Below are 27,358 nucleotides of genomic sequence, written 5' to 3' on the forward strand. Positions count from 1 at the left end.
GTTCCCAGTGATTACCTCCAGGAAGAGGCTAGGAGAGGGACAGAGGAAGGAAGGAAGGAAAGACAGAGGCAGGAGTATAATATTTCTCTATTTGCTTCTTTATTCTCTATAATTATTAATTGCTTACTGGTTTGTAATAAAAAATTAATGTATCTCTTTAAAAAATACTTTTTTAAGAGCAGTTTTAGACTCATAGCAAAATTGAGCAGAAGCTACAGAAAGAGTTCTCCTGTACTTTCTGCCCCTACACATTCACAGCCTCCTCCACTATCAACATCCCACACCAGAGTGGCACATTTATTACAACTGATGAACTTATAATGATGTGTCATAATCGCCTAAGGTCCATAGTTTAGATTGGGATTCACTCACGGTACGTTGCTCTATTAATTACAAGCACTGAAGTGATGAGAATCGTGAAGAGATATGTGCCAGGACAGGTCATGGGAGTCAATTTGAAGACTTCTCAGTGGCCCAACTTGAGACCACTGGAGCACAAAAAAAAAGAAAGAAAGAATAATGACTGCAATTTATTTTAAAACATTGAATACACAAAGACACATGAGTCTGTAGTAATAATTTTTAAAAGGGGGGTAGAAAAAATTCAACCACCTTTATTGGAGATAACTATTATATTAAGTCCTTATTCTAAAAATTGACAAAAGACAAAGAAAACATTTACCCTGCTTCTCTCTCTCTCTCTCTGTGTGTGTGTGTGTGTGTGTGTGTGTAGGAACTTTATTTAGCTCATCTCTATTTGATGAGAGAAAGCTCTTCCTTACAGAAAAATAAATGTGAGCTAATAAACAGAGAAGAAAAGCAAAGCATCATTTTGCAATCCCCTATATAATTACTGATTCATTTTTAGCCTTTATTGGTTTACGTACTTCCCATGAAAACAATGTCCCCTTGTGACACATGGATAGTATCCTTCCAACCCCATCTCTGAAAGAAGTGTGACAAGTATAGGCTCCATTTCATAGACCAGGAGACAGAGACCCAGGGATGCACTGCTGGTAAGAAGGTTAAAATCCAGATCTTCGACTCCCCATGTGGCATCCTTTCTTCTAGATGACACTGTTTCCCTGAGCTCTGGAGGCCAGAAATTTGAAATGAAGGCATTGGCAGGGCTATGCTCCCTCTGAAACCTGTAGAGAGAATCCTTTTTTGCCTCTTCCAGCTGCTGGTGGGGACTGGTAGTCCTTGGTGTTTCTTGGCTTGTAGATGCTTCACTGCAGCATCTGCTTCCCTTGTTCTATGGCCTGTTATTCTTGGCTGCTCAGCCCAATCAGTGAAAGGCTGTTGAGGAACACACATTCACACTGTGTCAACGTATCATCCCAGAGATTATTTACTAATCACTAAGGGGAAATGTGCTTTTACAATGGAGAAATCTGGTTATCCCTAACCTAAATAGGCATCATTAGCCTAAACGCAGCACCCCTTACAGTGTGACAGCCTGACATTATGTGTCTCCTAAAAAGATGCAATATGATGGATGCAGCATTACCTGGGGATGTCAGAAATATTTAAGTTGGAGCCAATCAAGCATTTGGATGTAATTTGAATCTGAAAGAAATCCATGGAAGTAGAAGTCAAGTGGCCCATAAAGAAACCAGTTACGTTAATCCAGAATTTGAGACATTCTACAAGACAATTGGCCTAGTTTCTTAAAAATATCAATGCCACTGAAGAAAAAGAAGAGGATTAATTAGATTAAAATAGAGTAACCAGGGCAGCCTGGGTGGCTCAATGGTTTAGCTCTGCCTTCAGCCTAGGGCGTGATCCTGGAGACCCGGGATTGAGTCCCACGTCTGGCTCCCTGCATGGAGCCTGCTTCTCCCTCTTCCTGTGTCTCTGCCTCTCTCTTTCTCTCTCTCTGTTTCTCACGAATAAGTAAATAAAACCTTAAAAAAGAAAATAAAATAGAGTAACCAGACATAGTCAATGTAATGCATGAAATTTGATTCTGGTTTTATTTTGTTTTGTTTTTAAAAAAAGATATAAAAGACATTTGGGGGACAATGGGAGATTTAAATTGGAATTTAATGTTGAACTATATATATTTATATTTTGAATACAATATTGGAGATTAATGTTAATCATCTTAGGAGTTTTAAGGGCATTGTGTTTATGTAACAAAATATCCTTATTCTGAGGAAATGCTTGCTGAAATAAGGAGTGAAGTATAATGATGTCTGCAATTTATTTTCTTTTTTTTAAAGATTTTATTGACTCATGAGAGACAGAGAGAGAGAGAGAGAGAGGCGGAGACACAGGCAGAGGGAGAAGTAGGCTCCATGCAGAAGCTTGACGCAGGACTCGATCTCGGGACTCCAGGACTACAGTCTGGGCCGAAGGCAGGTGCTAAACCACTGAGCCACCCAGGGATCCCCTGCAATTTACTTTCAACAAAAATATAACATATACACACAGAGATAAAGCAACTACAGTAAATGTAGACAGTTTTCCAATCTGAGTGGTGAGTATAGGTGTATTCACAGTTCTATTCTTTAAACTTTTGTATATCTTTGAGTTTTTTAATAATAAAAATTGGAATATGCAGTTGTAAAAATCAAGCATCAATCCCGCATTTTTAGTAGGAACTTAATTTCAGAGGCACCAGAGAGCCCCAGAGGCAGAAGGAAAGCTTAATTCCTCAAAGAATGCTAGCTAACAGATGCAGAAGAAAGAGAGCATTGTTTCACCAACACTATTAAAATGGTTGATTAAAACAAGCTTTATTCATTGTTGCTACCATCCTCAGATGAACAATTGATAGGGAACTGAACATCTGTAAAGTGCCAAAGTATCATCATCACATAATGATATATTCCGACCATGAGCACCTTCACTCGACAGGCAACCTTAGGATCATTCAGGAAGGTATAGGAAGACAGCTCTGTCCAGTCATGAGACCTTGAATGTATCTACACAGGCAAAGGCTTGAGCAGCAGCTAATCTGGTCTTGGCAGAACGTCCTGTGATCTCAGAACACAGGATGAGAGGCTGGTAGGGAGCCGCCATGAGGCCACCTTCCACTAGCCTCCCTCTCTCCCCTGGGAGGCCTTTTTGGAAACCATTTCTCCTGGCCTCCCAGGTTCTGCTGAGGAATGGGGCCTTCTGTTCCATCCTTGCTGCCACCTGCCTCCAAACACTGATACAGAATGTATCCCTGCTCAGCTTGGAGTTTGCGTTTAACTGGTCCACCAGCAGGTCCTGTGATTCCACACAGTCACTGCCCCTGTGGCTTCAGAGTCGTCCCCATTGGTATGTGGCCAAGGATCATGGCAAGCTGGTACCTTCAGCATATTTCCTTTCACTGCCTAAGTGAAGTAAGTAATTCTGTCTAAATTTCAATGGGCTTGTACCTTTACTGATCAAATCAGTCAGGCCTTAGCCTAGGCTTAGACTTACCTAGTTTGTGAGAGCTTGGCAGAAGCGTCACCCAGACATTAAGGTCTCCCAAAGCAATCTGAAGCACGTGGCATCACCTATGGCATACTCTAGGCACAATGTTCAACTTCAACATGCCACTGTCATCCCAAAGGGGACTGTGCTAGGTTAAAGAAGCTTAGGTACCTAACTAGATGCTGTGTCAGAGCCTTGATTTGAAGCTGGTTTGGATAAACCAGCTGTAAAGGGTATTTTCTTTGTCAACTGGAGAAATTTGGATATGATTTGAGTATTAGATAAAATAAAAATTATTTAAGTATATGAATAGAAACAAGTGACCTACAAAACTATGCTCTCATTTTGGTTAAAAATTGTGTCTAGGAAAAGGTCTCAAAGAGAGTATGGGCCATTTGTTGCCACAATAATGCACAAAATAGGGACACCTGGGTGGTTCGATTGATTAAGCATCTGCCTTTGGCTCAGGTCGTGATCCTGGGTTCCTGAGATCAAGCCTCACATCGAGCTCCCCACCGAGCAAGAAGCCTCCTTCTCCCTCCCCTCTACCCTTCCCCCCCTACTGATCCTACTGATGTTCACTGTCTCTCTCATGCTGTCTCTCTCAAGTAAATAAATAAAATCTTTTTTTAAAATGTGCAAAATAACCTGAAAATTTCAGTGGTGTGCAATAATAGGTATTTATTCCTCACTCTCTCATTTGCAAGTAATCTGGAATTATCTGGGTTGGCTTTGGTGGGACTTCAGGCTGAGGCCAGGTCTATGCCATGTGTTTCTCCTCCTCCTTAGACCAACACCTACCTGAGGCATGTCCTTCTCTTAGTGAATGGCAAGAGTGTAAATTAGAAAACCCTACCACATGAACACACTTCAAGCCATTGATTGCATCATTTCTGCTAACATCCCATTGGCCAAAGCAAGGCCTGAAATCAAGGGCCAGGGTAGTTTAGCCAGCTGTTTATAAGGCCATGACGAAGTGTAGACATTTAATACTACTACAGGGCAGTGGAGAATTGGAACCAAGAATTTAATCCCCCACAAAGGGTATGCTCTGGACTGAAGTTACATCAGTAATCTATAAATGGTAGAAATGCAATGTTTTAATTTTTCACATTTATGTGTTGGCATTTTTCTAATTTTCCATAATAAATGTATATTATATATTGAAATGATGAAAAAACTAATTTAAAAGTTAATAAGTACACAAAACAGTTACTCTGATTCCTTATCCTTATCCCTCTAATCCCATTCCATATAAACTGGGATGATGTCATTCTCTTAAATGTGCTCATTTTCTTGGAGGCTGCTCTGCTGGAGGCTTATGAGAAGTAAAATAAGGAGCAGTAGGGGAAAGATTCTTTTCTTTCCCCAAGACACTTGACAAAAGGCTCTGTCCATACTAGGAGGGGTAATGGGAAGTAGAGATGCCATGTCCCTGGTATCCTATACCTGGAGGCTTGTCTCAGGACCTCCAGAAAGTAGGCTTCTGGATTGGGGGCCTTCATATGTGTCTCCCATATGTCAACACTTTGACCTGACTTTTTTTGAATCTACCTCACAGGATTCCACCCTTGGAAACCACTCCCCATTGCCTAGGACTCAGCAGAGCAGTGAGCACGGAGTTGGCCTGGGGCCATCCTTCTAACCTGGACACACCTCTTGAGTAGGGGGTGGCATGGGGGATGCTGTGCTCTTGCTGCATTGGGACCCTCCATCCTCAACATACCTTACACTCCTGACTGTTCCTGCTGTTCTCCTGCCTGTGACCCTTCTTTTCTCTCTCTACTACCTATCTTGCCGCAATAGTCTCCTCCTTCCCCTAGACTCTCCCCTATCACTTGTGTTGGTCCCCAGAGGGCTTCATTCATGCCTCTGTCCCAGCAGCCATGGCCTGACATCTTAGAGTTGCTGGTGTATGTGTCTCCCCCTCAAGATTCAAACCATACCTGCCGATCTTCTAGTCATGTAGGGCCATGTCTACAGTAGATGTGTAATCATTTGCTGAGTGGGCAGATAGCAACATGTTGCACATGGCTTGTGAGTGAACATGATGTCTCATGTCCCAGTGATCAGCCCCTTCTAGCTAGCTAGTCATTCTCAGAAATAGTCAGTGCCTCTCCAGGCCCAAGATGAAGGCTTGGTTGCCCCAATGACCCTAAAAGGTGTCCCCCATAGGAGACAGTCATCTCCACACCCAACCCCCTAGTAGGACCCATAACCTTCTTATAGAAGTTGAGTCTGCTAAGAGTAACTTGTTCCCAAGAAATGCAATAATAACAAACATAAATCTCCATTGATACATCCCTCCCTCTTCCATGAAGATGTTCAGATCAACAAGCATTTATGAAGCACCCACTGAATGCCAGACAGATGAAATCATGCAGCTCTTGCCTCAAAGAAGCATGCAGTGGTGGGGCAGAGGGAGGTGGGGAGAGAGCAAGTGGATACAGACAAGGAAAATGTCAATAAAGTTGAGGCCATCTGAGGATGGCTTCCTAGCTCATCCAAGATTGAGCAGGAGGAATGGGTCTGGGTCAGGGTGTGGGAACTAATCAGGCAAAGGAGACACGAAGGTGCTTCCAGCAAGGAGATAGTTGGAGCACAGGCAAATGCCGAGACACCTGAGGGTGGAGGGGAGCAGCCGTGCTACCTTTTTTAAAAATTTTTTTTTAAGATTTTATTTATTCATGAGAGAGAGAGAGAGAAAGAGAGAGAGGCAGAGACACAGGCAGAGGAAGAAGCAGGCTACATGCGGGGAGTCCGACATGGGACTCGATCCCAGGTCTCCAGGATCAGACCCTGGGCCAAAGGCGGTGCTAAACCACTGAGTCACCTGGGCTGCCCACTGTCTACCACTAATAATAAATAAGATGCCCAAGACAGCAGAGAGGGGCATTCCTGATGCATTATTACCAAGGCACCACTCGTCTGCAGAAGGGGAATGTCCTGAATGCCGTCAGGGTGTGTGACCTGTTCCGCCCTTTCTCCTGCCCCTGCCCAGTGCTCAGGACAGGGGAAGTAGACGACACTACTTTCTCAGATTTAAAAATAAAGAAAGAATTTATTATGAAAGAAATACATGCTTACTGTATGACATTTTGGAAATGCAAAAGAAGTATAAAGAAAAAAGTCCAAGGCACCTACTGTCCCCTGTGAGGGCTAAATGGGGCTAATATTTACTAAGTTCTCACTGAAAGCCAGGCACACAGCATTTCACAGAGCTTGCAAGAACCCTGAGAGGAAGGTACTAGTGTTATCTCCGCTTAACAGATGAGGAAACTGAGGCTCAAAAGCTACTGTATATGGGCCACTCATGAGTAAGTGAGGGAGCCCATGTTCGAACACAGGCAGCCCAGGTTCTAGGACTGAGCCACAGGTAACCTTCAGCTGTATGGCTGCTGCACCCCAAAGGATGTGCTGAGGAGCCCCCAAGGCACAGCAGGAAACTCACAAAGGTGCTACTGGGTGTTTTAAATATCAGATGGAAACATAGCAACCTCCATCCAACAGCATACAAACTACTACTGTTCAATTGTTTGGACCCAACTACTTAATAAACCAAACTGTCAGGTTTTAATTCAGGGCAGGGAGCAGTATCCAGAGGCTCCATAAAAGAATCCCTGGGGCATAAATGTTCCATGAATCAAGAAAGTTTGAGAATCCCCAGCTAAGTGCATTCTATAGAAGCATAAACAATTTTCTTTTTCATCTTACAAAAATGGACTCATAAAGTGCATCTGACTTTATAACCTGCTTTTTCCTTTCACCATCTTGAGAATATGTTTTTGTATAATTAAATGATTTCCCTTTGCTTTGTTAGATATGTAATTTTTTTTCAAATCTCTCCCTTTTTTATAAATAATGCTCTGTGAACATCTTTGTGAATAAGGACACCACATTGCTTGGCTGAAAGTTGTGTCTATGTTTAAGACTTTCAATATGTGGCCAAATTGCTTTCCAAAAGGTCTCCTTTAACTGCATTTCAACCAATAGTATGTCAAAATAGCAGATTTACTGTATATTATCGCTTAAAGACCACTTGTCAGTCTTTAGAAAGATTTAGAAATCTTTCTCATTATTGTTTTAATGTATTTTTGCAGGTGGCTATTGAGTTTGGAAAATGTTTCATTTGTTTATCAGCCACTTGTGGTTCTTTTGTGAATTGTCTATTCACGTTCTTTGCTCATTTTTCACTTGGAACGCTCAGCTATTTCTTATTGATTTGCAAGAGGCTCCATCCAATTTTAATGAAAAGTTTAAATCCCCGACGCAGCTGTCAGAAATGCTGATGGCTGCAGTTCTCTGCAGATCTAATTGTTTTAATAAGTTCCACTAATGACTCAGAGGCTAATGAAGGTGTAGATCTGATTGATGGAGCTTAGAAAAGAGATGTAATTAGAAGTTTCCTCTCCCAGTCAAAAGAGCCAACTATATTTATCAGTTCGACTTCCTACTTTTCTCCTATTTTGAAAAATGCATTTAAATATATCCCACTGGTCTTGGCAGGGTGGCAGGGAGGACATGAGAACCTCGCCTGGTTGTTATATAACCCTCCAATTAAGTTAGGGTCTTATCTCCTCTTTTAGGTTTCATATTCTGTCTTCAAAGTGGAAGCTTCAAATCTCTTTGGTTCATTTCTGCCTCTGCAGCCTCCAGAACTGGGAGCCAGGTTGTCACCTAGCAACCAGGGCTCTGCTTATAGAAACATGAGCCTCAGCCTGGCCCAGAGAGGAAAATCACCAGTTGGAATAAAAAGTTTTAGCTTTTAACTAGAGACCAGCCAGAGGCGCAGCACCTACTGAGATATCATAGCCAAAAGTCCTCCCAGGGGAACCCCAGGTTTTCAGGACTCTGATGCAGAGTCGGGGCGAGGAATGTTTTCAGGTACAACCTCTGGACGCTTTGCTTCCCAACCTGTTGGATGACAAGAAGGTGAGTGCTTTCCATGTGAACTCAGAAAGGAAGTTCTAACTCGCTTACTTCTCACCCCCTGAGCTTCTGAGATAGGTAACTCCATCTCTTGGGGTCCCTGATGCTTACCAGTGGTCAATATTGGGAAGCCACAGGGTTCAATTCTGCACTCAAGAATTTGGGCATGAGGGATACTCCAGGAGAGGGGGTCAGTTTTATCACTTGGGTCTGAGAATGTGTAAAAACCTCTCAAGGGGCTCCACTATGAAGTTAAGGGTTAAATTAACACCTCCAGAGTGTTCTGCATCCATTGTCCATCACTAGAAGGAGATGTGTGGGAGCACCTAGGTGGCTCAGGAGGTTATGCATCTGACTTCAGCTCGGATCATGGTTCCGGGGTCCTGGGATCAAGCCCCATATTGGGCTCCCTGATCGGTGGAGAGTCTGCTTCTCCCTCTCCTCTTACCCCTAACCCCACTAGTGCTCTTGCTCTCTCTCTCTCTCTCTTTCTCTCAAATGAATAAATAATTTTTTTTAAAAAAAAGGAGATATGTGGCCAGAAATGGGGAAAAGCTAGATTCACTGAGTTTCTGAGGGAAACAGAAACTTCTGACCTCCAGTGTTATAATCCTACTGGCTGACTGCCCCTATTTAATAGCTATAGTACCTTGAAATGATCCACCCCCCCAAACACACACACACACACACACACACACACACACACACACACGTACCCACCCATCATGTGGATTCCCATTCCTTCTTATTTTCCCTTCTCTTTTTCCATGGGACTTGCTCTGGCCAAAGGAATATTACTCAGCAATACTGGACAGGAGTAGGGACTTTAAATGTTCTTTGATAGTTTGGCTTGCTATTCTACCCTCTGTTATGAAAAGACAAGCCCCAGGCAGTCACTGGTCCAAGAAAAATGCAGAGACATGTATTGCACACCTGAACTTACCTGTAGCCTGAAATAGACCCAACACAGCCAACTCTCAGAACAATGAACAAGAAAAATAAAAGGTTTATGGTCATAAGTCACTGGGCTTTGAGGGCTATTTGTTAAGTAGCTGTACTGCAGCAATACCCAACTATCACACCATTCATTGCTCCTTATCACTATTTCCTTCTAGATTTCCTGTTCCCTGTATTTTCCAAAGTTGAGTTGGTCAGCTTTTCTTTCAATTCTGTGAGCTTTATCGTATCCTTCTAATAAAGTCTTCTCTTTGCTAAAATTAGTTGGGATTGATTTCTGTGGCTTATAACTCAGAACCCTGACTGGTAGAGCTCATCTACCAATATCTTACCAAACCACCAACTCCTTCGTCTGAATTCAGAAGCTTTCTCATATGATCTGAGAAGTCTATTCCAGTCTTCCTTCCCCCCCCCCCTTTTTTTTTCAGCCTCTGTGGCATCCAACTGAAACAGTATGTGCCCTGGACAATGTCTGGGGAGACTTTGCATACATTTGCTTTGCCTGGAACATCCACTTCCGATCTCCAGATGCTGAAGTCCTGTGCCACTTTCAAGGCTCCATTCAAACACAGTCTGCTCTATAAAGACTTCCCTCATTCTCCTGGGAGGCTCTCTCCCCTCTGCCAGTACTAGAAGCAATTGTCCCTGGTCCAGATGGAGCTTACCTTCCTTGGCAGGGCTGCTATAGTTTATTCCCCACTAGAGGGAGACTCACTGAGGCCATCTCTCAGGAGAAGCAGAGAGAGTCCAGGTTCTCTTCTTTCACACTCATTTCTGCTAGTCACTTTCCAGTCCTGACACTTAGGGTCACAGCCTTGTATCAGCTATTTTTGAACGCTTGGTGCCAAGCTCAGGGCTGAGCAAAGGTGTACTTTAAAGTATCATTGGTTATTTGAATGCAGGCATGAGCAAATATCCGTCTTTTCTAGAATCTCAAGCCAGAACATAGTAGAAATCTATTTTTGGCCAATGACGTGCTTCCTTTGATCCCAAATGGGACATGATTATCATCTTATTTACCTTATCCAAAGATGACGTTGGATCTGGGATCAGGCATGCCAAACACTATGGGAAAAATCCAAATGAAGCATCCAAAACTTAAAATTCACTTGGCCTGCTGCACTTGATGGGACCATCATAGATTCAGTACACATAACCCATGAAATAAGGTCCAGTGTGGGGAAGCAAGAAGCCAAAATTTACACAGACGGTTGAGATTTGGAAGCCAGATCTCCAGATTGTTAGTCCTCTATTTCTTACAAGGAGTAGCAGACCGGAAAAGGTCCAAGCTGGGTTTTTCCATTTTCCATGGGTCTTCCTACACAGCCTATTGATGGGGAGGGCATCACCATCCCTGTACCAACCCCCACAGACACAAAGGCTGCTCTTCTGTGCCCAGGAGGATTCTTAAAATAATAATGCTGCTGCCTCTGTGGGCTGGAGCCAGCTGTCTTGGTACACTCAGTTCCTGAATTATAATTTCCTGCTCTTTTACTTATGGCGATAATTAGTGTCACAGTAACTGGTCAGTCATGCCTACTTCTGTCCTTGTAGTCAAGGCTTGATTAGGCAGAAGAGAGATCCAGGATGGAAGAAATCAGATGAATATCATATGATGGGGCAGGCAGAACTTTGGAACCAAAAAGATCTGAGTTCAAATCCTGACTCTGCCACTTGATGCCCCTGTGGCCTCCATTTTCTCATTTATAAGTAGGAGTAATAATGACACCCATCTCAGGGGAGCTGATGTGAGGTAAATATTGTGTCTGACACAATCAGGTGGTTAGTGAGTATCCTAGTCTATAGGGGAAGGAAGAAGGCTGTCTTAGACTGGGCTACTCCAGAAGCAGACCCGAGTCATGCTTTTTTGGGAGGTGATCCTAGAAAACATCAGTATGAGAGCAGGGCATGTGTCAAAAAAAGGGATGGTAGTGATACTGAGTGCTTTAACATGTAGGTTACTTTATGAACATTTGAAGTTCAGCCCCACCCAGGATCTCTGGGACACAGGATAGAACAAACTTCTGAGTTTTCTGTCCTGCACAAGGTGAGGAGGTTGGAGTATTTATTCACCCCAACTCCCATCCATCATTGATTGAGAGCTATTGGAAGGGGGGGCAAGACTTAACCCTACAGCACAGCTTGTTCCTGGTGCTTGCTCAGTGGGCTTAAGTAACCAAAGAGGCATCAAGTTACAGCTGCTGGAAATTGGAAATCATGGGGTCCACATGCAAGAGAATGGTCAAGTTGAGCCCCCCATAGGGTCTGCTACAAGGACCCAAAACTCATCAAGAGGAAGCCACATTTGTCATATCGGGTCTGAGCTTGGACTAGAATTAGGATGTCTAACCTAAAAGTCAGGAGCTGGTATAGGTAGCCTGTGGAGGTGGGAAGTGAGTCAGAAATGATGTTAGGAGTCCTGGACATTTGCCATCAACTGTTCCTGGAAGCCCAAGCCCCACATTCCTGGATGTTGGTTATACTGTGAAGCAGGTCAGATTTCTCTCTGTGTGACCTGGAGCAACTTGGAATTGCATTGAGAACCTTTCTCACTCTTTTCAAATCATAAGGGTCCCTGTTTCCCATACATACCCTCCTCCACTCCCACCCTAGAGCTAAAGCTAAAGATCTGGTCCTGAGTGCTGGATAAGGGTGTGTGTGTGTGTGTGTGTGTGTGTGTGTGTGTGTGTGTGTAAGAAAGGCTGAATTCTGTGTGAATCCTCCCAAGGCACAGCCTCCCTTAATGGTCAGTGGAGAGAAGTATTTGGAGATGCCTTATGCTTTGTAAGCCAAATGTCAGAAATTCCCACTGGGTTTGGGTTTGAATGGATTATTTGAGTTCCCTGAATCCTTTTCTAATACAATTATAAAAAGGTACAAGGCTTTGTGATTTCCAATGTAAGCATAATGAAATGAGAAAGAAATATCAAAATGCCTCGCCAACTTCACAGAAAAATCACATACAAAAAGAACTTTTAGTAGCCAATTTCCATTAGAGCTTCCTTTGGAGTTCATAAATATATATACTGATAACAATTATCATGATTATCAATTATAATCATCACTATTAATATTTTAGCAAGTACCATTTCTTGAGAGCCTCCTATCTGCTGCTCATCTAGATTTACATATCTTATTGCATTGAAGCATCACAAGAATTATATATGAGGAAATAAAGGCTAATTGATTTGCTCAAGGTTGCACAGCAGGTAGGTGGTAGGGCTGGGATTCAGCACCAGATTGTTGTTTTCAAAGCTGCTCTTTAAATTCAGCACACCACATACCAGGTGACGTATTTGAAACTGATTTCTTTTTGGTGGTAAAATGTTATTCTTGTGTGCATTGAGATTATTCTTGACTTCTTCATCATAATCAGAATTTACAGACCCCCACAGCTACATGGAATCCATGGTGTTGACTCAGCTTCCAGTTTGGTGATAGCTCCATGCTAACCATCGTGGCTGCAAATTTATAGACCAGATCTAGCCTCCAGATTTTCTTAGACTGGCCCCCATGGTGCTGCAAAGTAATTTGAAGTTACACTTAAAACTTGGGAGATTTGATGTTAAAATCAGGATTTCCAGGGCTTTGGAAAAATCAAAAGATCTATAATACTGGATGGCAGCTCCCTCTTGAGTTCACCACAGTCCTTACCTGTCCCTATCATTAGTGCCAGGTGATGGAGCCACATATTATCACATTTTGCAATGTTTGGGGGGTTTTTTAGAGTAAATCAGATTTTTCTAATTCCTTTACCCTGCCAATCTTTTCCTCACTTTTCCTGGCCTCTTTAGGTATTTGCATTTTTGATACTTGAAAATCAACTCCCCACCCCAATACAGTTCTTTAGAGACACAGGAAAAACATCCTGGGTTTTATCCTGTCCTGTCTTCTATGCTCTTGTCCTGCTGAATGGCACAAAGACACCAACCTTCAAGCAAGCCTTTTTATTTTATTTTTTTAAGATTTATTTGTTTATTGTTGGGGGTGGTGGTGTGGGGAAGGGGCAGAGGGAGAGAAAATCTAAGCAGACTCCACACTGAGTGTGGAGCCCTAAGGTTATCTCATGACCTGAGCCAAAACCAAGAGTTGAACGTTTAACAGACTGAACCACCCAGGTGCCCCCAAACAAGGCTATTTAAATTGTGGATCTAACACTTGTTATTGCCTCCGCTTCTTCATTTGGAAAATGACTCCAGGTGACTTCATCTGGATAGTTACCCAAAAGCCAAGTCAGATGAACAGGTCTCCCAAAACACTGAGACCTAGTCCACCAAACAAGCAATTCAGTATATAATTTGATCCTTTGAAGTATTCTGTTTTCATTGATCAGTTCATCTTGACTCCATACAGGATTTTATGAAATATTGAACTATTATCTCCCCCAGCTCTCTGCTGCTGTAGCTGGAGACTGAGGTGCCAAGACAGAGTGGTGGGGGAGGTTGACAGGAAGAGAGGGGACAAAAGAGAGGCAAGCTGGTGGTGGAGGGGGGGTGGGCATAAGGAGAATACATTGATGAGATCGTGTCCTTTTTTTTTTAAGATTTTATTTGTTTATTCATGAGAGACAGAGAGAGAGAGGCAGAAACATAGGAAGAGGGAGAAGCAGGCTCCCTATGGGGAGCCTGATGTGGGTCTTGATCCCAGGACCCCAAGGTCATCACCTGAGCCAAAGGCAGAAGTTCAACCACTGAACCACCCAAGCATCCCAAGACTGTGTTTTTTATTATAAAGATTCATAAATACATTATCCTTATGAATAAGAAAACATGAGTGAAGGATGCGCTCATAAAACTCTCCTTATTAAAGAATATATTACACTTCATCTCTCCCTCCACTTCCCCTCTCTCCACCCTTAGGACCCAGCAGCAGCAGAGGAAATGAGAGCAAGGACACAGTGAATGCTCTGTGTAAATGTTGTTATAAGTACAAAATGAAAACTGGTCAATTAAAACTAAATAATTAGACTAAACAAGTAAATCAGCAAAGTTACTGTTCAGTCAATTGGGAAATATACTCATACTTTCCTTGTAGGTATTTTGGGAAGATTAAATGAGCTAATGATTCTGTTGCCTGTAGCATAACACTCTTTAAAACAGAGGCTATTGCATTGATTCAGACGGTGCCACCAGCCAGTCTGTTACCCAGATCTATCACCTGAGTCAACTTTGACCCCTGCCTCCTGCCTACTCTCAAGTCCAGTCAAAACCAAGATTCCAACTGCATGGTGACTAACAGAGCCCCAAGTGTGGAAAGGAAGAAATTAAGACTGTCTTGAGATTAAGCCAGGAATTAGCTCATGATGGAGTGAACAGAAGTGTAGAGGCCCCAGAAAAATCTCAGGCCCACAAAAGAATCAGCCCTTTGAGGAAGAACAGATCCCTCCATGAAGGTTGATGAACCACAAAAGCCCAAACAAGGAGGGGCAGAGGCTGCACATTGGCAGGGCCTGCACACCCTCTGCCCAGGCCAGCCTGGGGCCATGAGAAGCTCATATTCTCGTCTCATGTTCACCAAGCCACCATGGGATAACTTGGCTTCCTGAGGAGTGATTCCCCCAGGGACAGAACGTGCTGGCCCTGCTGATGTGAACCTTCAGTCTGCTTAAAATTAGCAAATTTTCTTTCTGGTTTGTTCTCATCTTGGGTCCCTCACTGGCAATGTTTATTCAAGCATCAATAACTTCTGGACTTCAAAGATTGAATTTCAGCGCTTACGCCGCTGAGGACCAGACGCCGGGGCGGGTAGTGATTCATTCTCCAAGGTCAGTGTCCCCTGGGGGGGGTCACTCTGCATGGCCAGTGCCCAGTCCCCACTGTGGGAGTGGGCTCTTCCCATGGGCAAAGCCTCAACCACCCCAACCAGACACCAGTCTTGGAGCAGAAGGGAGGATACAGCACCGCTGCCAGAGTCAGGTTTGAAGTTCCTCGCAAGGCAGCAGCAAATTTTGTTCTTGAGCAGGACTTATGGCCTTCCCTAATACTGCTAGAGAGGAAGGGGGAAAATTCCTCCCCATATTAGCCTGAAAATCTAATTGAGGCAAATTCTGTTGCCTAGACAATAGCATATTAAATTGTTCAGTAAAAGCAAGAATTTATAAAAAATTGTCTCTGATCTATAGAACTAGGAAACGTAATAAATCTCCCAGGATTTTTAGCCACGCTTAGGATATATCATGCTCAGAAATTGCATTAGCATGTAGATGAGATGGGCAGAGGGCTGCAGGCTCCTGAAGCAAGAGAACAGTGATCCAGAGCAGTCTGGCCTCTTGTGGTAATGAGTGTGTCTCCAGAGCGCATCCAAGAGAAGGAAGGGGCTGAAGGGAGAGTGTACTGATGACCTACTTTGTGCAGGTACAGCCCTGGTAAACTTAACTATGTATTATCTTTTTGAGCCATCACCATGTGCCTGTACCATAGAGTAGATCGTTTGCTGTCTTGCTGTTTTTAAAATCTCCTTTACATTAAGTTTCTTAGGTGGCAAACAAGAGAGAAGCTTAAATAAAAAGCAGTCATCAGTGGATAAATCCTGCTGGATCCCACAGAGAAAAAAGGAAAAGCTAACCTGGTTGGAAAAAGGGCAGAAGCTGTGGACACCGTAGCAGATTTGCTCACTGCCTCTACATTGTACCAACATTACCATGACTCAGCAACCTAAGATCTAGGCCCTTCAGTTCAAGGACAGAGAATAAGGTGGATGGAGCAAGATTGAGTTCTCTCCTGTAACTCTCAGGATTGGCCAAGGGGGTGGGGACATGCAGTGTAGACAAAAGTAGTGAGGACTCATCCATAATTCTGGAGGTAGTGGTGGCAAGTCTCCAGGGACCCAGCAGAATGTGTTGAAATATGTGCAAAATCAGCATCCCTGCCTTCCTAGGCTTCTTCCTGGCCTATGTCTTCCAGGGGCCTGCATTTTCATCAGGGCACTCTTTTAGGGGCATCAGAATAAGCAGCCTCTGAAATTTAGCAAGGCATGATTATTTGACCCCCAATGGCCTCAGAGCATCAGCAGCAAGTGTCTCTGTCCTGTTGTCACTCAGCTTTCAGGTGGTGGTCCAGCTTGTCTGGAGCTTATCCCTTTCTGGAGGCATTTACTAAAGTCTGTAGATGATCTCCAACTTCTGAAATACTCTGATATTTTGCTAGTCAGCCCCCAAGTGCTTAACCACTGGCCACATGGTCCGGCCCCAAGTTGACAAAGAGAGGTAGGACTGTGTTGGACCCTATATGTAAAAGACCTGCCTATCTCCTGCTGGGATCAGGGAGTCCTCACTTCTTCCCACCCCATTTCAATTCAGCTGCTTCCACATGGGAAACTCTGTTACTTTGCAGCCCATTCCCAAAAACTGTATCAAAAAGAATGAGAGAGGTTAATTTGTACGGATTCAGAACAACGCTAAATACTTTGCATGCATTATCTCACTTAATTCTCACAACAACCTGGTAAGAATTAACACATGAGAAAATCCAAGTACAGAGAGATGTCACAACCAGCCCAAAAGTCATGACTAGCAAATGGCAAAGCAGAATTTGGACCCAGACACCTGAGCCCAGATCTAAGTGCTTAATCTCTATGCTACTGCTTCTGGTTGTAAGCAACAGAAAAGAAAGAAAAACAAGCAAAGCTATAGTTATTGGCTATGATTATTCCATTCATCTATTGTTGCATAAGTAGCCATTCTAAATAGAGTAGCTTACACTAACAGTAATGATTTACCTTTCTTACAAATCTGCAAAGTTGGGTTCAGCAGGGATTGTTTATCTCTCCTCTTCATGGAATCAACTGGGACAGCTGGACTGAGGCACAAAGATGTACTTCCCAAGTGGTTCAGTTATATTGCAGATAAGATGGTGCCAGTTGTTGGTTTCTCTCCACATGAGCTTTTCTGTGGGCAGCTTGGGCTTCCCCTTCAACATGGGGGCTTGGGAAATGTCAAAGAATTTGGGGGGCCATATTTTAAATCTACCACATTTGCTTAAGCAGAGGGGGATATTTATTGGAAGTAGTCATGGTAGCCCATGGATTCCAGAAGAAGAGCAGGAACCAACAAAAAAAATCCAGATACTTCAGCACTGAGAGTGATTTCCTTAGATATCTCTAGAACTGTGCCATCAAAGTGACTCAGCCCAGCTGTCTTCCAGACTCTGTGCTTCTCATTGCAAAATCCCAAACTCCTCAAAAAAGTCATCAGAGTATCACACTGGGGACAGGTGCCGACCCTGGATTCATCAACTATGGCCAAAGGCCTAAGCCTACACTTCAGACATTCTTTCCAAAGGAGGGAAACATTTAATGCCCTATTTTACAGGTGAGTAAACTGAAACTCAGTGAGTGTAAGTCATTTGCCTGAAGTCACATAACTGGTAAGTTGTGAAGCAGAGTTTATGCTCAGGGTCTTTCTGCCTCCTATAAAGAAGCTTGGAGTGAATAAAATTCAAAGCTGGGCAACCCTTGAATTTGCCAAGTTCCTTAGTGAAAGTGGTTGTGGTCAGCCAAGCCATGTTAAATAATACTTCCCTCTATAATGTAAACCCATTCCACCTTTATTAAAGAATCAGAGTATTCTCTCTGTGTATGATAAGTACCTCACCCTCAGAGCTTCTGATCCAGCAGGTCTAGGGTGGGGCCCAAGAATTTACCTTTTAACCAGTTCCCAGGTGCTACTGTTGCTGGTCCAAGGACTACACTTTGAGAACCACTAGACTGAAAGAACAGACCACTAGATTAGAGGATTTATCTTTCTCAGAGCTTCTGAGATACATGGGTGGGTCAAGGATGACTGTTTAGCAAATATTTACACTCCCCACCACACTTCCATGGGAGGAATAAACTGCCCTGATCCACTGATGTTGGCCTAGGTTATGTGACTTTTTTTTGGCTTAATGGTTGATGTGTACTTCCCTGCCCTTAAACTTTGTATTTGACCATGTTATGGGCTTTGGTCAATGGGATGTTGGCAGATATGACATGAATGGAGTGAAATGTGCTTGTATGGTTGGGCTTACCTGTGCTGCTTTCATGGGAAGAGCCCCCAAAGGTAATTCAGTAGTTCCAGAAAAATGAAAAATTAATGGAGCACATTTGTACCCAGCAGTGAGCTGTAGTGAAGTACTGCTGAGCCCTGCTGAGCTTAAATTGGATGGCCCCAGATGACTGGCAGACATAAGAGAAAAAAATAAATACCTATTGTTAGAGCTCACTCACATATGGATAGTTTGTTATAAAGCATTATGGTGGCAAGAGGTAACTGATACAGTGACCGATGTTGGACCTTCCCAGTTCTTTAAACTTGACCCTCTGTATAAATGCCTATTTCATGACCTGGATGAAATCTTGAATTTGTCTTTGTTAGATTTCAGTATTTCAATCTACATGAATTCATTTTCAAAAAAAATTTTAATGAGTTTAATTAACTCATTAAAAATTATTTAAGAATTACATTTAAAAATAATGAGAAAGGTTTGAGCTGAGCCATTTTCTTTGCTGGCCATACAGAGCAATCAAAGCCAACTGGCTTAAAGTTTGCACTTGATTCTGAACTTTGAAAGAAGCTGGGAACAATGAAAGCCAACATTGAAATGACAGTGCATCTGGGAAAAGCCAGAATTTATTGCTGGGATAATAAATTAGAAATTTCTGGAAGGAAAATCTATCTAGAATGACAAAAAGGGACCCCAAGTCCCAAGTACTTTAAAGACCAGAGCTTGTGGGAAAGCTTGGGTGATTTACTGGCTTCTCTGCCAGTTCCCATTTCATTTTACAGAGATCACTGTAGTAGATAAAATTCTATAGAAATAAATCTGCCTTTGCCAAAAGAAATAGGAATACAAACTGTTATTTACATTTGCCCTTTAAAACACCTCCCGAAGGCTGAATTCTAGTCACTGGCTTTCATTAGAATCCAAATGGGAAAAAAAAAAAAAAAAAAAAAGAATCCAAATGGGTTCCACTCAGACTTGTGCTTCTTGTTATAAAGCACATAAAGCTAAAATGTAGGGCTTTCTTCCAGGGAAAATAAACATCCTCTGGATCACATTGTATTCTAACAAGCAGTTATAAAGTTTTTTAAATGTCAGTTGTAGCAATACAGAGCTAGCCAATTACATTCCAGCAAACAGAAGAAATAGAAAAACAGATCACAGTCAGAGAACACTTATGGATTACCTGCTCTGTGCCAGGAATGGTGCTCAATGTTGCATTTACAAAGTATTTTACTAATAGCAATAACCAATAATAGTTTCTATGGATCAGGCTCTGCAATGTCCCTATGACTGATCCACTTCTCTATTTTCTTGCTCAACAAGTTTTAGAAAGGTATTCCTTCATCTTTGAATGTACTAAATTAGTCCACACCCAACAATACAGAAATTGTGTGTGTGTGTGTGTGTGTGTGTGTATAAACTTTATAGACAATTTTAGTGCCAGGGAAGAGATAGTCTTGGACAAATCATCCCTTACCAGGCTTTTACTCTACTCAAAATTATATGTCATAGAGATATTTAATTATCAAAAAAATTAATATTTCTTTAATTGAGACAATACTAGTTAGAATTTATTGACTGTTTAATGTGTACCATGCACTATGTACATCTCATGTTATCCTCATATAACCCTAATTATTATGTTAATTCCCAACTCCCCTACAAATTTCCCAATTTCTTCAGATCAGGAAATTAAGGCTTGGAAAAGTGATCACCTTTCAGGACTTTCTACGGTAAGTCAGAGGGCTGGAACTAGAACTCAGATCTACTGCATTCCAAGGTCCCTGCTCTCCATAAACTGCCCCAGTTTTAGCTTAATGGATTTTTTAAAATACACAAACTGTCCAGGACAAGCAGAAGAGATCATTTGACAGCATGTTAGAAGTGAGAAAGCAAATGGTTTTGTGGCAACTGACTGAGAGTGCTCTCAAAAAGCCGGCCTTCCGCCAGCAGCAGAGCAAATGCAGGCTGGGCCGATCCTCAGCGTCAAGGCCAGGAATGCCTGCCACTGATTACTCTGAGAGTGTGGAGAAAGGGAGGGCTACATGTGTCAGGTTTAATCCAATCCATAGTGAAATGAAATAGAGAGGGAGGCCAGGCAAAAGTTGGTTGAAACAGGCATTTAATCGGACACACTCTCCAGCAAGGTTGGGCGGCCTGCAGGGGAGGGAGAGAGCGGGGCAGTCGCAGGCTGGGGGAGCCGTGTGCAGGGGAGGGCAAGAGGACTTTTTAAGGGTTGTGTGTCTGTACGGGGTGATAGGTATTAGGCATATTACTGGTGAAATTAGTATGGGGCATTAACTGCCTTAATAACCCCTTATATGGGGTCTGGGTAAAGTACGGTTCAGGTTTCCTGCATAGGTCCAGTCTCCCCCTGATGACCGTCTGCTGGTGATGGAAGAGTTCTGAGGTGGGGGCAACAAGGTGGAGGAGGTGGTGGGGGCCAATCCCCCTTGATCCCGCCAGCCCAACAACATGGCCCAAAGTCTGCTTAAGAATCAGTTAAAGGCCACCTCTCCTTTCCCCCTCCACGCATGCAGCCAATGCCTACCTTGCCTCTCTCATGGAAAACCATCATTCTGTTACCTGAGGAAGGCAAGGCTGAGTTTCTGGACTGGGGATATCAGGCATGGTTCAGAATGTGAGTGCCATATCACAATCAGGGGATTTCAATAAACACATATACTTGACATCTGAGCCATTGCCCACTCCTTAACTTTCTTCCCAAACTAGCTCCAAGAATGGGCAGCCAGGTCTATCCACTCCAGATAGAAGACTCTGTCAGCCTTCTCTGGGAACTATGACCAGCCTAAGTAGGCAGACTTGAAGACCTGATACCAGTAATGCCCACAAGGATACAACCCAGCCAGACCATCCTGGGGTGAAGCTCACCCTCTCCAAGAACAGTCCACCCACAGCCTTCGAGCTCCCAGTCAGCTCCTTGCTTTCCCACTCTTTTTTTTTTTTTAATATATGATAGACATAGAATGAGAGAGAGAGAGAGAGGCAGAGACACAGGCAGAGGGAGAAGCAGGCTCCAGGCAGGGAGCCCGATGTGGGACTCCATCCCGGGACTCCAGGATCGCACCCTGGGCCAAAGGCAGGCGCCAAACCGCTGAGCCACCCAGGGATCCTGCTTTCCCACTCTTAAACATGAACCAGCAAGCAGGGATCAAGAGACATTTGAAAAAAAAAACTTTAAATAAATAATTTTAAAATTTTATGCTGCAAAAAAGTAACAACAAAATCCATCATTAAAAAAAAAACATATTACATCTTCAAAACAAGAACAGGGTACTAAAAGGAAAGAAAAAAAGTTCAGAGAACAAAGCCCTTAGAAGTTAAAAGCATGACAATAAAAATGAAAAATCAATAGAAGTTCTGAAAAAAAAAAAAAAGATAAGGAAACTTTCCAGAAAGAAGATGAAAAAATCAAAGAGAAAAAAATGGAAAGAAAATATTAAATGAATGAATGAAAAATACAAGATGCACAGCATCCCTATACCAGGAAGGCCAGAAAGAGAGAACAGAGAAATCAGAAAAGAAGAAACAATCTACAAAATAATCCAAGACAATTGCCCAGAACTGAAGAACATAGATCTCCAGATTGAAAGGTTGCATTATATTGAAACTTTAAGTACTGGAGGCATGTCATCATGAAATTTTGAAATACTGAGGACTATCCTACAACCTTCCAAAAGAAAATACAGGTCATATACAAAGAACCATAATCAGAATAGCTTCAGACTAATCAAGAGCAATTTAATAAATATTCTAAAGGAAAATTATTTTTGATCTAGATTTCTATGCCCAGCCAAAATATCAGCCAAGTGTCAGGGTGGAACAAAGACATTTTCAGACATACAAAGTCTCAAAAGACTTCAAAAAAGTTCCATTCAGTCTAAGGAAGCATATGGAGGATGTGCTCCAATAAAATGAGGGAATAAACCAAGAAAGAAAGGCTCTAACCCAGAGAGAGATAAAAGTGATGGTGGTTAAAAGAAAATTTCAGAACAATAGGTGTGCTGGAGACAAAATACTAGTAAAGACTGAAACAGAATGTGCCAAGAGAGAGAGTTCTTCAAGAAGACAAACAGAAAGAAAATCTAGTGAATCTACCCATTTTGAGAGAAGAATTGGACAACTGGGGAAAAGTTGGGGGCTGAACGAGTGAGAAGTAGTTAGGCAACTAAGCAAACAATGAAGCAAACAGTTTAAAGAGGAGAGAATGTTGTCCAGGAAAAAGAAGTAATCATAGACTAGATGCCACGGCTCAGCTGTGAAAACCATTTGCATAGCCATGATGGAGACCAAATGTTGAAAGAACCCAAATTATAATTGGACCATATTGGTAGGATGGGAGCCATACGGGCTCCGTATGTGTGGTGGCAACAAAGGAGCAAAAGAGAATTAAACCTCTATCTCCTCGTATAAGGAGACCCCCAATTTCACACAAACCAAGGAGCAAGATAAAAGCCCATTCTTCAGAGAATTGGATGTAAATACCAAAGTATTGGCTGAAAGAGTTGAAAGTGTTTTGTTTTGTTTTTTTTTTCTTTCCTGAGGAAGGTGAGAAAAATGAGAGAAGGCTGATTTTCACAGCCAAACCTATTTTGCTCTTTAAATCATGAGCTTATATAACTCGAAGTAAAAATGAATAATTAAAAGAAACAATTAAACTTCATTCACTTAAATGTTTTTCACTGCAGTAAGTACTTAACAAATTAACCTCATTAAGTCAGATCTTAGGATTTGTACAGTCTTTTTTGTCTCTTTCCAAGGAAATCAATGCCCTACCAAGGAAGAGAGAGTGTAACAAGCAGTACACCCATTTCTATGTTCTCCCCTGGGTTGTAGGAGCCAGAGGCCTGAGAGGTACCCATGCCAATGGGAAGCAGTTGCAGTATAAGCTTCACCCCTGAGCAATAGACTCTCAGTGAGTCTGAAGGGAGATTTAGAAGGGAGGGAACAGACTGTCCTTCATCTGGAATGGTGCATATCGAGACTCAGCAGGCCAAGTTCCTGAGTCAGGCTACATCTTCTGCTCCCGGCCACCTCACTCAAACCTGCAAGTTTTTGCAGAAGTTGACAGCAAGCAGTTTCCTGCAAATTCTAGGCATGCTAGTGGAAGCCTAGACTTTCTGCCTCCTTGTACCCCAACTGCAGGGGTGAACCTGGAGGTGGCTAACTTTGCTCCATTAACTCTTCCAGCAACTAATTCTGGAAAGCCCTAGTAGAGTCACAGCTTAGTGCCTAAGGGCTTCAAAGCAAAGCTGTGCTCTATTCCAGAAATAACTGCTTTCCTTTTGAGAAGCAGCTCCTCCGTTGCCAGTAGGACTGACGATAGGAGACCAGTGACCATGTGAGCTGAACTGCTCATTGTGACCTACGTGCTCTCTGATTGTCCAAGCCACAAGGGTGGCTCTAGTGTGCAGCAGCACACCATTACTGAGTAAAAGTGACAGACCTACTATTGGGCTTGGTCAGGTCCTGAAGGCACGAGAAAGCTGCTTCAGCAGGTGCTCAGGCTCAGATTCCCATAGTCCCTCTTCTCCCTCCAGCCTCACCTATGGCTTCACAGGGTGTCCTTTATGATCAGGTGATTGTAGAAGACAAATCTGGGGCCTACCTGATGGATGGATCTACACAGAGTGCTGCCCCAAGGAGGTGTAGACTGCTATAGCATCACACAGACAGAAATCTCCCTGTGGGCAGAATTTTAAGCAATACAGCGAGTCTCATCTACAGGAAAGAAAGAAGGATGGTTAGAGGTAGATCTCTATGGTGATTCACAGGAAGTACTAAGAGTTTGGCTCGATGATCAGAAATCCAAGAGGAACAAAAATGGAAGACTGGTAACAAAGAAGTCTGAGAAAGATTTGCAGATAGACCTCTTGGAATGGGTACAGAGTGTAAAGACATCTGTGTCCTATGTGAATGCTCATCACAGGGCACCCCTGGCAGAAGCAGCTTTCAATAATCTGGTTAACAAAAAGGGTTGTGGATGATGGCAGTCTCTTTTCTAGCCACACCCAATGAGCAAATCAAGTGGCTATGATATGAGGAATGGGGTTCATGCATGTCCTCAACAATATGGATTTCTCCTTACCGAGACTGAACTGCCCAAGCTTCCCATAGCAGAGACTACTGCCTATGTCCTGGATATAACACCATTCCCCAGAGGAACCAGCTGTGCACTTGCTGGGAGGTTGATTATACTGGATCTCTTCCATCATGGTGGAGGCAGCTATTTATATAGTCATGGGAATATTTGCCTGTCCTACCTGCAGCGTTTCAGTCAGCTCCACTATAGGCTTAAAAAGATTTCTTGTTGTCGTGTTATGCAAACATTTCGGGTTAATCCCATATGGTCTAGATCGCATGCCTGTCTATGGACAAATGACCCTTGCCCAGTGATGTAGAATATATTACCTAAAGACAAGTGATTCACTTTGGAACAAGATGAATCAGCCTGTCAGCATTATTTAGTAAAATAATTAGATTGATGGTTTGTACCTACTTCTGATAGCAGGGCAGATTTGAATGGTTAGTGCTGATCACATAGCTGAAGTGTGCTTACATGACCAGCCACTGTAAGATACCCCACTGTGAGTAGGCTTCCTGATACTGAAATGCTTCATATACCTGGAGACACGTGCATCCTATGTGACCCAGAAATTTGAGGACAAGAAGTCTGCCTGAGATCTCTGGCTTCCTTCCCCCCTGCCTTTGGCTTCCTTTTTATTCATATTTATTTTCTACTGCAGTTGTGATGTACAGATGTCTGTCTATTAGATGATCAAGTGGAGATGTAGAACAGGTATTTTTTTGTATGTGAATTTGAAGTTTTGAGGGGAATACCAGGGAGGAAATATACATATTTGGAAGTCATAAGCATACTGATGAATACTGATGTTATGTAACATGGGAGTAGGTGAAAATAGAGAAGAGGCCCAAAGACTGAGACTGGGTCCCTCCAACATCCACCAGGAAGAGGAGAGATACCAACAAAAGAGGTGAAGAAGGAGTGGCCTATGAGATGGGAGAAGCTCCAGCAGTGTATGGTGGCCCAATGACAGTGAACTTAGTGTTCTAAGAAGGAGTGATCAACAATGTCAAATGATACTGAGAGCAAGATGTGATCTGAGAATTGATCATAGGATTTGGCAATGTGGAGATCATCGATAACCACAATAGGTGTGTTTCCAAAGAGTTGGATTAAGAAGAGAATGAGCAGTAAGGCAGAGAGGGGAGGGAACCTGGACAATTCTTTTGAGGAGTGTTTGAGGAAATGAGAGGTCATGAGAGGGATTTTTTTTTTAAATGGGAGAGATTACAATATGTTCTTATGAGGATGAAAGCAATCTTGTAAGGAAGATAATAGTCCAGTATCACTTGTCTCTTGTATACTCTAAGAGTAAGCGAGAAGGGGTGGTATCCAAGACCCAAGTTGAGAGGCTGGCCTTAACCGAGAGCATCAGCAGTTCATCCATGAGCACAGAAGGGAGGGAGGAGCATGTGGGGGCAGGTGTGGTGGGAGCCTGCAGATGGTCTTATCTGAAGGCTTCTATTTCCTCCGTGAAATAGGAAGCAACATCATCCGTTAAGAGGGTGGATTAGGGAGGAGATGTTGGAGATTTAACGAGACAGGAGAAAGTGTGAAATAGATTGGAAATGTAAAGGCCCACTTGATAATGGTTGGCAAGAGTTTAAAGTGACACCAGTCAACATGGTGTTGTGGGATTCTTTTTCTTCTCCTCTAAGTATGTAGAGCTACGTGGGCACAAACATGGAGCAGGTGAAGAGTCAGGTTTACCTGAGGTTGAGTAGCCAGGTGGGTATGTCAGAGAGATGAAAGATGAGTAAGGGAGAAGTGGATTCATGCTGGCATCACAAAGGCGGCCTTGAAATCTAAGCCAGGGCAGGAGACAAGTGAGGACACAAGAAAGGTGAGGAACAGAGCAAGGGGAAGAAAATCAATCCTTTGAGATTCCAATGGAATCAAAGAATTGTCAGAGTTGGAGACCTGTGGGAGGGAATGCCATGGAAAGATATGAGGTGGTGTTCAAAGCGTGTAGGGTTAAGATGGAGGCTCTGGAGGTGACAGAGCTACTAGTAATGACAAGGCTGAGGAATGCATGGCCATAGGGGTTGTGGCTGAAGTGTGGTTGAGAACAAGATCTTTACAGACAATGATGTTAAGGAAATGAAATGTCAGGGTGCTGGTGGCTTGTCTACAAAAATGCTAAGGCTACTGAGAATGCCTTCAGCAGTGGTGGACAACAGCGTGCCAGGCCAAGAGACAGGAGAATAGAGGGGCAGACTTGCTTCAAAGGAGCTAGAAGTCTAGGGAGGAAGGAGGAAGCAGTGATGAGGAGCCAGGGACGCCTGGCCGCTAACCCTAGATGTAGGTAGAATTTGAGTTTCAAAACGAAAACCAGCCACCGCTTAATGGGAATTCTAGAAAGCAGTGTCCTGAGAATGAGCAATGTCAATTGCTCAATATTCTCAATTCCAGTAACTGTTGTGGCCAAGTCATCTGAAGGATACCCATGGCACCAGATGGTGAAGACACACACATGCACACACCACCCTAAACCCTCCTGATGGTAGATCTTCAGCAGCACCTTTGCTCATTCATATCAATGTAGCACTGGAAGACAGGCAAAGGGCCCAGGAATCAGAAGACCCCATCACTTCATTGCCACCCCTCAACATGGCCACTGTGTGGCTGGCCAAGCCAGGGTCATTCACTTCACCCTATAGATTGGAAAAATAAGGCTCAGAGAGTAGAGTGACCTAACAGTCAGTGCTGACCCAGTAACAACCCTATGTCTTTTGCATCTTCCCAACCCATACTCTTGCTACTCACCTAGCTTCTCCCGTGTCCCAAAGATCAGATAAAGCTGGAGATATTTTTTAAAAAGACACGTTCTGGGGCCCCATACCTAGAGACAAGGCTTGGTAGAAATGAGGTATGACCCAGGAATCAGCATTTTAACAGCCACTCTAGGTGATGTTCATCATGATAGAAGTTGGGAAACATGGCAAGTCACCACACTGCCTTCTCTATTGATTTA

General features: G+C 43.0%; 1 long non-coding RNA gene across 3 annotated transcripts; it reads right to left on the reverse strand.

The window, feature by feature from the left end:
• Positions 1-648: 648 nt before the first annotated feature.
• On the reverse strand, positions 649-27,358 carry LOC102156522. Of its 3 annotated transcripts, none has more exons than XR_005376881.1 (5): positions 27,227-27,358; positions 18,303-18,450; positions 17,937-18,000; positions 8,211-8,325; positions 649-1,299 (listed from the first exon to the last, which is right to left on the reverse strand). It is a non-coding gene; the product is annotated as an uncharacterized LOC102156522 (long non-coding RNA). The 3 variants fall into 3 exon arrangements; XR_005376882.1 differs by lacking the exon at positions 27,227-27,358 and adding an exon at positions 23,746-24,065; XR_005376883.1 differs by lacking the exon at positions 17,937-18,000.

The sequence above is a fragment of the Canis lupus genome, chromosome 23, assembly GCF_011100685.1.
Source record: "Canis lupus familiaris isolate Mischka breed German Shepherd chromosome 23, alternate assembly UU_Cfam_GSD_1.0, whole genome shotgun sequence".
Taxonomy (NCBI): domain Eukaryota; kingdom Metazoa; phylum Chordata; class Mammalia; order Carnivora; family Canidae; genus Canis; species Canis lupus.